Below are 13171 nucleotides of genomic sequence, written 5' to 3'. Positions count from 1 at the left end.
AAATCCAACAAAAAGTAAAGGTAACTTAGTAACATATTCTATCAATAGTTAAAAATCACAAGATTTATTCTGATAGAAGACAAATGGTCTCATTTTCTATGGGAAATAGCAAATGCATGTGAAATAAGGCTTGAAAGCTCTCCTGTGAGAGGCTAAAGAGGACACAAAGCTCTTTAAGAGTGTGGGGAGAGCACTTTCTCTGCCATTAGTGCTTGATTAGATATTATAACAGATAATGTAAGATAAAATTAGACTCAGACAAGAAGCAATTGAACCCTGAGTTTTGACAGTCATCTGTTGGACACCTTACCACTTTTATCCTTAGGGCCTCTTAGATGACACATAAGGATTTTGTTCCAGTGGATAATTGTCATAAGTGCATAGTGAAATGTTATGCCTTTTTCCAAAGATGCACAGGTTAGCCCAAAGCACTGCAACAGGGGAGGATTTTGGGGGGCCTGATTTGTATGCTGTCCAGTACAGCAACTGTGGTCTTTTCTGGGCCATAGGAAGAATACAAAGGTCATAATATCAAGAGTCTGAAAAGCAGATTGGCCTTCAAATCTTGCCTGCTTGATTGGTAGACAGTTTAAACTTTCTAGCATATATTAGAAAGAATAGCTATTGGGTTAGTCTTGTCCTCTATGGCAATCTTTTTTACTTACATCAATGTCAAGAGTCAAGCAGTGTCTTACCAAGAAGTGCTTTAAAAAACCAAAGAGGATTTAGAGTTTAAAAGACAAAAAAATACTTTGGGGATGAGACTAAACATAATGCTTTTGTGGAAAGCAGAAATTTACCATGTTACCTAGAAAATGTGAAAGTTTGGTTGCAGTCTGAAGTGAACTTTCACACAGGGGTATCCCCCGACGGTACTGTGACATTCTGTCTGTGACAATCACTTCCAAATTACAATAAAGTTGAATGTGTCTCTTTCTTTAATGATATATTCAGCTACCAGGTGCTCTGAAACAAATGGATCGAAGATGATTATAGTGTTAACCAGGTTCTTGTGTGTGTGTGTGTGTGTTGTGCTTAGTTTTCATACTTTCATATTCGGAGTCCAGAAGGTGTCTGTAAGAATAGATCTGACTAGGATGTTATCATTAGCTGTCCGAAACAGCTTGCTATGAAAGGTTCTAATTTCAAAAAATGAACTAACTTTGTGATATCACTGTCATTTAGGAGACTTAAATATCATCAACATCACTGTGTTAAATCAAAATCCCAGGAAAATTTCAGTCTCACTTAAGGTTAAATTTCACTTAAGGCTAAATTTAATCTCTATCTACACAAAATTGATGAATTTTTCTGTCATCATAAAACAAAGGAAAACTATATAAAAATTAGTGCAGTAATAAATTGTTTCTATATTGCACATTTCAAGGACAATGGTTTATCTGAATATTGTTACTGTAACAAGACACCCAGTAGTTTATTACTGCAAGGACTATTATCCTAAAGGGCTTCACAATGATATTTTGGTGGTTGTTTTTTTTTTCTATTTTACTTTTTTTTAGCTGCTTCTAAGTAAGGAGAGAGCCTTTGATACCAGGAAAACCTCTCTATTTTCTGTCATGGAAGAAGGAATATGCAAACAACTTTGAATGCAACTTTCTGACTCTGAAGCATAATCCATACAGATTTGTCCACAACTGAAAATTTGGTTGGTCTGCCAAGATTCAGGAAGGGCCCACAGAGTGAGCTCAGGTTTGTAGTCATTCGTTTCACAGGTTGATAAACTGAAACACTCCTGACCAGAGCGTGAGTTGTTTACAAAGGTCATATTAGTGATCTGTGTAGAACAGAGTTAACACTTTAGTTATTTCCATCTGATTTCTCTTGTGTATTCTGCTCAACACAGATGTTTGACAAGACAAAAGGTAAATTCATACAACAAAAAATAAATCACTATGTAGTTTTGCAAGGTCAGAGTAATGGGGAAACTATTAGAGGTGAATTCATTGTTATTCATTTCACTTCAAAGTTAGATGTCAGTTCCCATGACCCAGTAAATGGAGTGTAATTACTGTATATATACAAGTATATATATGATATAGCAGAAAAATCTGACTGCTGTAGATGTTCTTGGGAAAGGGGTTTTTTCATCATCTAGGTGATTAAAAAATTGAACTCCTGGACTGCAAGATCAGTCAAATTACTTCCTCATCTCCTGACAGAAAAAATACACTTTGAGGGGTCTTATTAAGCAATCTATCTCTATTGAGCTCATTAAGTTCTGGACAGCTAATAAGAATATAATAGAATCTTGGATGTCCTCTATAACATAATCTGACAAGTTGAAGCTGCATTCCAACTTCATTTGGATGGGCAAACAATGAACCATATGCTAGTTTCAAATTCAGCTTAGCTTTCTTCTTGTTTTAGTAGGACTCATACATTTTTACAGATAGCTAAAATAAAAATCAGGGTTGCCAATTCAGCTTCATTCTAAACTCTGCTTTTTCATTGTGAATGCTAACTGTCATAGTTTGTCTCACTTCTCATTCTACAAAAGTCAAGAATCACTTCTTAAATGATGCTTGTAAACACCTATGCACAAAAATCCATTTTAATGCATAACAAGAATTTGATTTTAGTTTGACAAAATGTAGTTCTTAACTATTCACTCATGAACAAAATTTACTTTCACCTGACATGTTATTTCTATACTTACTTTCATGTCTGTCCTATTACAGGTAATAAATAGATTTACTCTTCTGCCCATTTTCTTCTTGTTTTTAGAATGTGATGCTTTGATCTCTTGTTCCTTTCTTTTTCCTATTGGATCAGAGATCAGTCCTGCTGTATTTAACCCTTATTTTAGTACAAATCTACTTGGTAATAGTGCTGTCAGAAGCCAAACATGTAAGTCACCAGCCAGTCCACCTGAATGGCAAAGTCAGCTTTTCAGGCGCAGCAGCCTTAATAGCCAGTGGCATTCAAGGGCAGGAAGCAAATAATGCTTGCAGCCTGTACTGACCTGTAACTCCTAAGCACAAATGATCATATGCAAATTCACAGCAGTAAAAGCTTCTCAGTTTGCAAGACAAGCCTGGAGAAGACTCAAATTCTCCCTTTACAAAGCGAGAGATTATTTCCCTGATCTAACAGCAATATCCTTCTGCTTTTCCTAGAGAGAAAGAGCCCTCCCTGCCCCAAGTGTGTGCTGTGCATTTGACCTTTACTGAATGCTAAAACTGTGTTTCTCCTCCCTTTTCCTTAACAGAAAGTGCAAAGGCTGAGGCATAGTTCACTGGAACTGAACACTGGGTTTTCTCAGCTCATCCTTCTCCCCATCCAAACAGCTCTGACATGAATGAGCTCAAGTATGACACTGAGGCAGAAAGCAAAGAGGGCTACAGACCTTGTATTGCTGCAAGACTCTTGCTACTATTTTAGTCTTTTAATCTCTCCTGATTAGATGCCCTGCATTGGCACCAAACCATCTGAATGTGCCTGTCTGAGCTAACCTTTTGCACTGGTGGTTAATCCTTGGGGTACCTAAAGGCATGAAATCCTAGGTTGGGCTGTAGTGTGTGCAGAGAGAAACTATTATAAAACCCTTCCAAATAAAAGAATAATTCAGAAAAAGAAAAATGTCATCAGAAGTCATCCAAGTTCCCAGTAATGTCAAGGGTACAACAATGAACTGATGCATTCTATAAATAGGACAAAATTTTTAACAAAATTTTTTTAAATTTAAATTCATTTTAGTGTAATAAGATGAGACTGATATCCTGTTTAGGATTATATTTGTGGATTATTGGGATTGAATGAAGCTGGAAGAATCAACTTTTATTATCATTGTTGTGGTTGTTGTCTCCCAGAGTTCTGGGATCTTCCACAATATTATTCTGAACTTATCAGGCAGGTTGTGAAACACATCCTGGCTAAAAAAAAGGACAGAGAAAGGGAACTGGATGCTACAACACCATTATTGTATGTGCTAAAACTTGAATATCACCTGTAACATAAAACTTTCCCTTTTCCACAGTTGTCCTTCAGCCAGGTGTTTCTATTCACCTATCCTTTCAGCTATATAGTACTTTTTTTCTTAAAATTCACCTTTTCTAGTGCCTCTAACCTGGGACCAAATTAGAAGGAAGCACCTGTCTGTACAGCCCAGGAACCCAGCGAGCCTGTCAGACTTCAGTGTACATGGTCTGCTTCTCCCACAGCAAAGTCAGGAGCCAATATAATTCCCAGAGATAGAACCTGCCTTTGTTGCTCTTTTCTATCCTTGTTTATATATTTATTTTGCTTTATCTAGCAGGAGATAGCATCAGACTTCAACAGTAAGATTTTAAGTTTCACTAAACTCTCTTTCTTTTCTCCCTTCAAAACAATAACAGAAAAACAACAAATGTGACCTTTGAATCCTCTTAACTGTATGTGTCCACTCCAGAGGTAATGAGATGCTTGTTTTCAGGGTTTTCCAGCCAAATTAGTCTCTCTCTGCTCTATGTGAGTGCCTATGCTGTAGGACCATGCTCAAATTCCCTCCTTGGTGCTGCCCATTCTTGCTCACTCCTTTGGTATTCTGGGGACATACTCTGCCTCAGTTACAAAGAGGATATTTGCAGAGAATTTATATTTCATTGCTTGAGCTTGTTGTGATATACCCTCAGGATCCATCTTGACTTCTACAAAAAACCTGGATTCACGTGTAGATCCCACATGTGATTTTTACTGGGGTCTTTTTTGTTTGTTTGGGTTTTTTTGGTTTTTTTTGTGGTGGTGGTGGTGTTTTTGGGATTTTTTTAAAAATCAGATTTTGTAGAAATCTCACATGAAGAAGCCTGATGATAGAGTGTGAGGGCAGGGTTTTAGCATGGGTACCTGCTGACCTGAACAATCTAAAGTCCACTGATACAGATGACAACTACCATTCTTTCCCAATTCATCATGAGAGATCCCAAATGTTCTGCTGGGAGTTATCAGGCCTGTGTGCTGTGTTCCTGGTGGATTGTCAGCTCAAGAGAAAGGGAGGGGAAGGAAGGGGAAGGAAGGGGAGGGAAGGGGAGGGGAGAGGTTGAAAGTAATGATGAAACAAATTGGGTTGGAAGGGACCATAAAGAACACCTAAGTACCAACTCCGTGCCATGAGCAGGGACATCTTCCACTAGATTTTATATTGTGGTCCATTTCAGTGATAGCTCTGTAATAAATCTGCCACAAAATGATGCTCCACAGCTGAACATTCATGAGGAGAATCATTGACTTTAACCAAATTATCTTCTTTTTCTTTTTTCCAGTCTATCTTTTATTCATTCTACATCATCTCCAGCCCAAGAATATGAGTATGAATCACTTTTTATATTGTTTTGTTGGTGGTTTTTCCCTTTCAGTTTTGATTTTGCTCTCCCTAGAGGAAAAAAAAATATCCAAGCAGCTGCTCATTCAAAAGCATCAATGAATTCCCCAATTCAACCTGTTCATGCATACACATAGTGATATAGACATAGAATTTGTCATGCAATACCTGCTCCTAACAGTGTGCTGCATCCAGTGAGGTGTGACTGGACATCATGAGTATCTCTGTATGATTTGACATAATGTATCACCCCAGTTCTGCAGTCTGCAGCACAAACCACAAAAGACTCAGGTGGCAAAAAAGTAAACCACAAAGATAGAACTTGGCAGAAACAAAACAAAGTGTTTTTATTACTTTGTGACTCCCTGAACTTAAGGGCATGGTTTGCTGAGAAATCAGAAGGCACATTTTCCTCTGCTAGAAATGAAACGACGAAATGAATCATGCAGTGGTTTGTTTTACATGACACAGTCTCCCATGGTCTCCTGGGAATGTCAGCAGGCTGAAAAAGGCACTGGGATTTTCACTGGATACTTACACTTCTGAGGAAAAAGAGCCTTACATCTGTTGTACCCACAGCCCTCAGCCGAGTTACTTGATCTTGACTGTGGATGCCCAGAATATCTAGCAGCATTCCTCTCACAGTTAAAAAAACAAAACAAAACAAAATAATAATAATAAAAATAATAATAATAATAATAATAATAAAAAAAACCCCTCTTGATCTCTTGCCTTCTCCTTCTTTCCTTACCTCGAGAGGACAACAGCTTCAAGCCCCATGTTTTACTATAGGGAAGAGAACAAGTGTCTGCTTTTGAAATAAGAGCTGCTATATCTTATGCAAGTTTGAGGAACACTTGCAGTTTTGAAAGTTTATGCAGGATATATATATAGCACAGCTGTACTTTCAAGATCACCGCTGTGAAAACAAGAAAAATAATGGTCAAGAATTTCCAAGGAGTTCATCACCCTGATGACTGGCAGACATTGTGCTGAACTCTAGACTCTGATCACCTGATTTACAACCCGAATTTCTACTCCAATGTTAATAAGTTTAAAAAGAAAAATTCCTATGCAATAATAAAATTATTTCAAAGGAAACGTCATGTCTGTTTGAAAGATCAGAGTTTATTAATTGCATTATAAGAAAGCATACATGTGCATGTTACTGATATTTCAAACTTTTGGTATTGTTGCACAGATCTATATCAACTGAATAAAAATCCTTGTACATCATAAAATTAATCTAGTATTTCCAAACAAAGTACCTGGCATAGGTAACTGCCATCCATAGAAGTTTCTGACCATTCCAAATTAAATTCCTGCTTGTTGTTAAGTAACAGCAATGTTAAGTTTGAAACTTCAACCCACATCATTAATTTGGTACATATAGCTCCTCATCACTGACCCCAGGAATCATATGGGATTCTTTTTGAGAATCTTGAAGCCTAATAATCTTATTATCTATTTATGAATATTTACATTTTAATTCCACACATTTGGAGGGAATTTGGTTTAAAATGGCCCCTCGTACTTCTAGTAGCTTAATCAAAAACTGAATTCTACCCTTTAGGTCTAATGCAACCTCATCATCTGCTGTCAGGAGCTGTTCAACAGTTCATTTGATTCAGAAATAATACATTACAAGATCAAAAGGTGAACACTATGTTAGAACTGTCTTCCAAATGGAACTTCTTTGCGTGCAAAATTCAGACATTAAATGTGCCTTCGTTTCTAAAGGGGAACAGAAGTCAAAATCTAAGGTTTTCCTGTGAGGCACAAAGTTTCAGAAAACTTTATTTTAACTGCTCTGAAGCATTACATTTTAATAAGGTAGAAAACTGCAGTTCTGATAAAGTTGAAAAAGTTGCTTCATCTTTTTTTTTACTTTTACTATATATTAAATGATAACATAAAATAAATGTCAAAATGAAATGTTTTGACCTTATCAAAATGTCTCATTTTGGTAATTTTCCCATCCAGGTTTTAAATTAAATTGGTACATTCATGAAATCATTTAGGTGTTGTTAAATTGGCATTTTCTTCTGGCAACCTGTTACACTGGAAAAATCTTGACTAGCTCCTGTCAACAGACTCTGCCAAATACAACAGTTTTCTCACGGAGATCTCTGTGCCTCTTTGTTCTGTTTCAAGCTCTCTTTGTGAGGCAGATTTGCCTTCAGTGAGTTAGCTGAGCTGAAATGATTTCTAAACCATGGCTGTGGAGAGGTGAATTGTGGTTTGTGCTGCCTGTAGCTTCCATGTAGCTCCCAAACTGGGGCTGTTTCAGGTGTTCAGTGATGTGAAGCTGTGCTGAGTGGTTTTGGGTCACAAGTTTTGGATGGAAAGAAGCTGGTAGGAGCTGCAGCTTGCAGGCATCTGTTTATCTAGCCCAGCTTCCTGTGGTGGGTGGTCAACTCCATCTCTCCTCTCCCATATCTGTCCTTCCCTTGAGCTCTCTGAGCACAGCTCTTGATCACTCTGGGGGCCATCTCCAATCATGATCACTGTTTGCCCATGGGTGCTTCGAGTTGTTTTACTGTCCTACCTCTCTTAAGGACAGCAGATGATCAAACTTGATTTATTTAGATGATGTATATAAGGGAAATTCAAAATATATATTTATTGGTGAAAAAAAAAAAAGTTGTAATCAAAGCACTTATACCTGAAATTCTTTTCTAAGGATTCTGTGTCCTGGACAATTAGATTTTCTTCCTAACAATCGGCTAATTTAGTTTTGCATTCTCTTGTGAGGCCCAGAAAAAAACCCACAAAAGTTGCATAGAGGGAAAAGTATGCAAAATCGTGGTCAAGTACAGAAAATAGTGACATCAAATAAAAACACTGGCAATAACTGATGCATCTCTCAATGTTGGTAGGAAGCTAAAAATCTGTTATCAGCTAATATTTACTATACAAGACACTTTCACTATACGCCTGTTTGTTTCTAACTTTTTAATTTTACTTTCTGTCTAGGTTAAAAAATTATTTTCCATCTTCACAGATGTTTCAGTTGGAAAGTTAAAACTCCTGCTCCTGTGAGGACAAGATGTACAGTTACATTAACTAATCTGTAAATATCAGCAGGGAAAAAGGTAAAGAAAGGGAGAATAGAAAAGGGGACTTGAAGAAAACTTGTGTAGTGTTTTGTATCATATGGAAAACTCAGTAAATATATTTTAAGCGATAATTTTTTTAATGGTGTGCAGAAAGCATTCCAATCATATGTATTTATCCTACTTGTACTTCTTACTGAAAATAATATTTTAAAAGATAGAAAAGATAGAAATAATTCTAATAATTCTAAGAAGAAAGGGAAATACTAAATACTAAATTCCTTTATTCTTTCAGAATCTCTTCTTTGACTGCAATGGGACAAAAATGTATTTGGGCCTCAGCACTGGCAGAGAGGATGGGAATGAATGACAATTTTATTCATAAGCATACATTAGAGACAAACGGTGCATAATTTAGATTCTCTCCTGGCTTGTTGAATCTGCAGGCAGCCATGCTTTCTGTAGCATTAACATTTTGATTGAATGAGCTGGGTCAAAACCATCACTTTTCTCATCTAGGCAAGGAAAACTATTTTGAAGCCAATCATCAATCAATGTACGTAATCAGCCTTTTTAAAGTATTGGGCTTCACACATAACTGGCTCTCTCTGCCACCATAAAATCCAAATATCAACATATTTTTCATTCAATAGTCATAACACATGTACAATAAAGTGTTAAAAGGACAATAAGGACTCTAAATGTGTTTTGCTATTAACAAGATTATTGCAATGGATTTATTCGAAAGGTTGCACCACTTCAACTCCATGATCTTTGGTATGCTAATTAATTTGCATATAATTGTTTATACAGTATTGTAAGGCATAATATCATCTTGCTACTTTATTCGTTTTCTTGAAGTTAATGGCTTTTTAAATAAATCCAATAAAGTCAATGAAAATGTCACTAATATCAACCAAGTACACCTTCCAGTGTAATTTTATAATCATTGACAATCTATAAGCTATAAAAGCACCATCCAACTCTCTTTTAACAAGATACTGTTTTTTCATGATACACTGAAGCCATACAAAATTATGCTAGTGGCAAGTATCAGAGCAGTAAAGGTTGTTGGTGATTACATAGCGAATTTCAATTGTTGAGTTTCACCAAGGATATCCAATTTGACACACGGGAAATGAAGACACTAATATTTAAACAACTTGACCAAGTTTACATAGCGAATCAATGACTGAGCCATTTCCAGAGGGAGAAGCTCAGTTGCTTATCTCTGCACTCTCATCCCTTCAGTCCTACCACCCTCAGTGTGCAATACTTTTAGGATTCCTTTTCTACAGATTGGAAATTGTCGGAGACAGTACCTGGTTTGTGGGTATGATTAATTCAGACAAATATATTAGGATCAGACTTGTAACAAGCACAATACCATTACTTTTTTATGAAGGGTAATAGTGAGGTTTGTATGCTTTAAGCAACCATATTATGATTATCAGAGTGTATTTGTTGTTGTTATCAATGTAACACAATTTTAGCTTTACACGAATTTGTGCCCAAACCACAGTGAAATATCACTTGAAACATCATTTTCAGTACCCTCAGGTAAGCACTGTATGCCTAATTTCAGATTTCAGTTTTCTTTATGATACCTCCACTGGACCAAAACCCTGCTTCCTCTGTAAGCTTAAATATCAAATAACACCTCAGAGTTACAGGAAATGGTGGAAAACCAACTTATGAAATCGTAAGACACACATACAAAATGTATGCTCAAGTGTAGCATATTCACTTTCATAGACTAGTGTAGGATCAAAATATCATGCAATAGTAAATTTGTGGTGTCCAACAGCCCAGGACAATAATGATAAGGTCTTTGAACTTCATATGGTATTACCTCTTCTCTGTGAACTTACTGCGGAAAATGGTTCTAAAAATCTCACGTAATTGAGAGGACTGACAGGCACAGACTCCACGATGCCAGCAGAGCAAAGCCTGTTTATTACACTAGTTTAGTAGCATTTATAGGTCAGTAGATTCTTGCAAAATTTTCCACACCGATCTCTTTGTCTCAGTCCCCTTTAGAAACACAATTTTCTGATTATTCTTCTTAGGCTAATAATGTTCTTTGTTATCTCTTTCATCAGAAAAGTCCTTGTTGCATCTTCCTTTGTCAAAGTGGTCAGCATCAGAGGGTCAGAGTGATCAGACATGATGTCTTCTCTTCTTGCCTTGAGTTTATCTCTCCCAAGGCTTCCCCTGTACCAGGGCCAGAAGGTTGGCGGCACTGCCCGATTCAGCTTCTATAGCTATCTGATCTTCCACACGTAATGTTCTGTTCTCTGCCATAAATAACCTGATTGCCGAATGGAATGTCACTAGGTGTATTTCTTACTGTAATTGCAAATCAGAGAATTTGCTTCTGGTAGTCTCTGAATCTCTTGGACTTCTTCAAGGTCAAAAGTGTGAAAGTAGACACCTGATGGTTTCACTGCAGACCTTGGTCCCCTATCTAAACATTTACCATTCACAGCTCAAAGTATCATAAATAGTCTAATTAAAAGAACTTTAAACATACAATAGCAAATACTAAATGTAATACCCTAGCCTATCACCCTTGTCAGGTGAATATCTATATCCTTGGAAAGCTGACAGAGCTATTACTTGGCTATTCAAGACAGTAATCAGATTTTCTGAGCATCAATCAGCAATCATGAAGTCAGGAACATTTTATCATGAAGTCAGGAATACAGAGGGTTTTCATAAGCTAATCAGCAGCCATCAAATAGACAATCAATCTAATTAGTGGCTCACATTTGCGTGGCAATCACAGCTGCCAAACCTAGACAACAAATTTCATTAGTAATGAAATCTGAGAACTATGATTTGTGAGACCTATCATCAGACAGGGATTGTGGTTATTTTAAAAGGAGAATCATTATGGTAGCTTGGGACATTTGAGGAATTTAATTTGCATGGTGGACTTCACATTCTGGTGTTTCTTTTTTATTTTCAGGGTAAATCAACACTCAGGGTGACTATCTTCAAAAAGCTTATCTTTCATGGTAAACCACAGTTTCAAACAAAGTTAGTGTTCAATATTTAAATATTTCTTTTGTTCAGAAAGGAACTGAACTTTTTTTGCAGCCCCCAATTTCCAAAAGACTTCTTTGAAAAGTACTAGGCTAGAACTAGTTATACCCAGAATAAAATCATAGGAACACTGAACGCTCCAGTCCTCAGATGATCTTTGTGGCCCCCTCTGAACTTGCCCCAAAAGGTTCATGTCCTTCTTATGTTGGAGACCCCAGACCTGGATACAGTACTCCAGGTGGGGTCTTATGACAGTGAAGTAGAGGGGAAGACAGTCATCTCCTTCAGCCTGAGGGTTTTGATGCTCACATAGGTCTTGATGCAGCCCAGGAGGCATTTGGCTTTCTGGGCAGAATGTGCATTGCCAGGTCACACTGATTTGTCAGTCTACACCCCCTAGTCCTTCTCAGGGCTGCTCTCAATCCATTCACTGCCCACCCTGTTTTTGTGCTTGGGATTGCTCCAGCACAATGATGAAGAACCTCGCACTTTGCCTTGTTGAACTTCATGAGGTTTGACTGGTCCCACCTCTCAAGCCTGTCCAGGTCATTCTGGATGGCAACCCTTCCCTCCAGTGTGTCAACCACACCACACAGCTTGATGTCACTGTCAGCCTTTCTGGGGTGCATTTGATCTCACTCTCCACATCACAGACAAGATGTTAAACAGTGCCAGTCCCAATCCTGTTCCCTGGGGAATACCACTCATCACTGGTCTGAACTTGGACATCAACCCATTTGACTGCAACCATTCAAGTGCCACCATCCAGCCAATTCCTCATCCACTAAGTGGTCCATCCATTAAATCCCTGTCTCTTCACTTGTGCCAAGTACTTCTACTGCAGTAAACATTTGTAGAGCTGAAAATTTAGGACAGACACATATGTGCATATTCACGCATGAATTAACCACCTAAAAAAAAAAAAATAACCAGCTGAATCAAAAGGAGAAAACACTCCTGACATGCAATATGGCACTTACTGAGAGAAAGAGGAGTGCATCCATCAAGTAAATGTGGGTTTTTTTCTTGAGGAAGCAGTGGCTCCTGTCCTTTAAACACAGGTATTTGTTGGTTTACTTTCCTTGGCTATATACCATGTCCCAGTCTTCAACGGGTCATAGTGAAAGGAGTTGCTTTTGTCTTGGAGTAAAAGTATTGTCGTGAGTTCTTCTTCAATCTTATTTTACTACTAAGACTTTATACTGTACTCTGACTTTATAGTCACTTTATATACTTTATAATACTCTGTGTTACTGTTCTGAGCTCTACTCTCAGCAGCTAATACGTACTGATTCCCCTAATAAAGGAGTTGGAAATGTCTCTAGTCCCTGTAGTCTGAGAAATGAAAAGAAACACCTGGATTTTCAGATTATTAATGTCCTAGATGTTGCAGCTGTGGAATGTAAAAAGTGATAATGACCTTGAGGAGGACTTTATTATGATGCTGTTTATGTATTTAAGGTCTACTAACTCTGTATGATACAATGTCACCTTACAGCCATATTCACGCGTAATTATGAAGCGTATCTTAACAGTGGTTCATCTTTTGGCATTATACCCACAGAATAATGAAATACTTGATATATACACAGAAGAGAGATACATATTTAGGCTTCTCTGTAAAATGCAGTTGAAGCACCCTTATGAATCAGCACTGAATATTGGATCACTACCTTATTTGAATGTTCACTGATTTTGGCTGGAATAGTCCCAGATTTCATGACACAACTAATCCAGCTGCCTCTAACTA

The sequence above is a fragment of the Pseudopodoces humilis genome, chromosome 3 (assembly GCF_049639895.1).
Source record: "Pseudopodoces humilis isolate 2021_Gansu_Grassland_sample_001 chromosome 3, ASM4963989v1, whole genome shotgun sequence".
NCBI classification, from domain to species: domain Eukaryota; kingdom Metazoa; phylum Chordata; class Aves; order Passeriformes; family Paridae; genus Pseudopodoces; species Pseudopodoces humilis.
The sequence above is the reverse complement of the archived record's forward strand: the minus strand, read 5'-3'. Positions refer to the sequence as shown.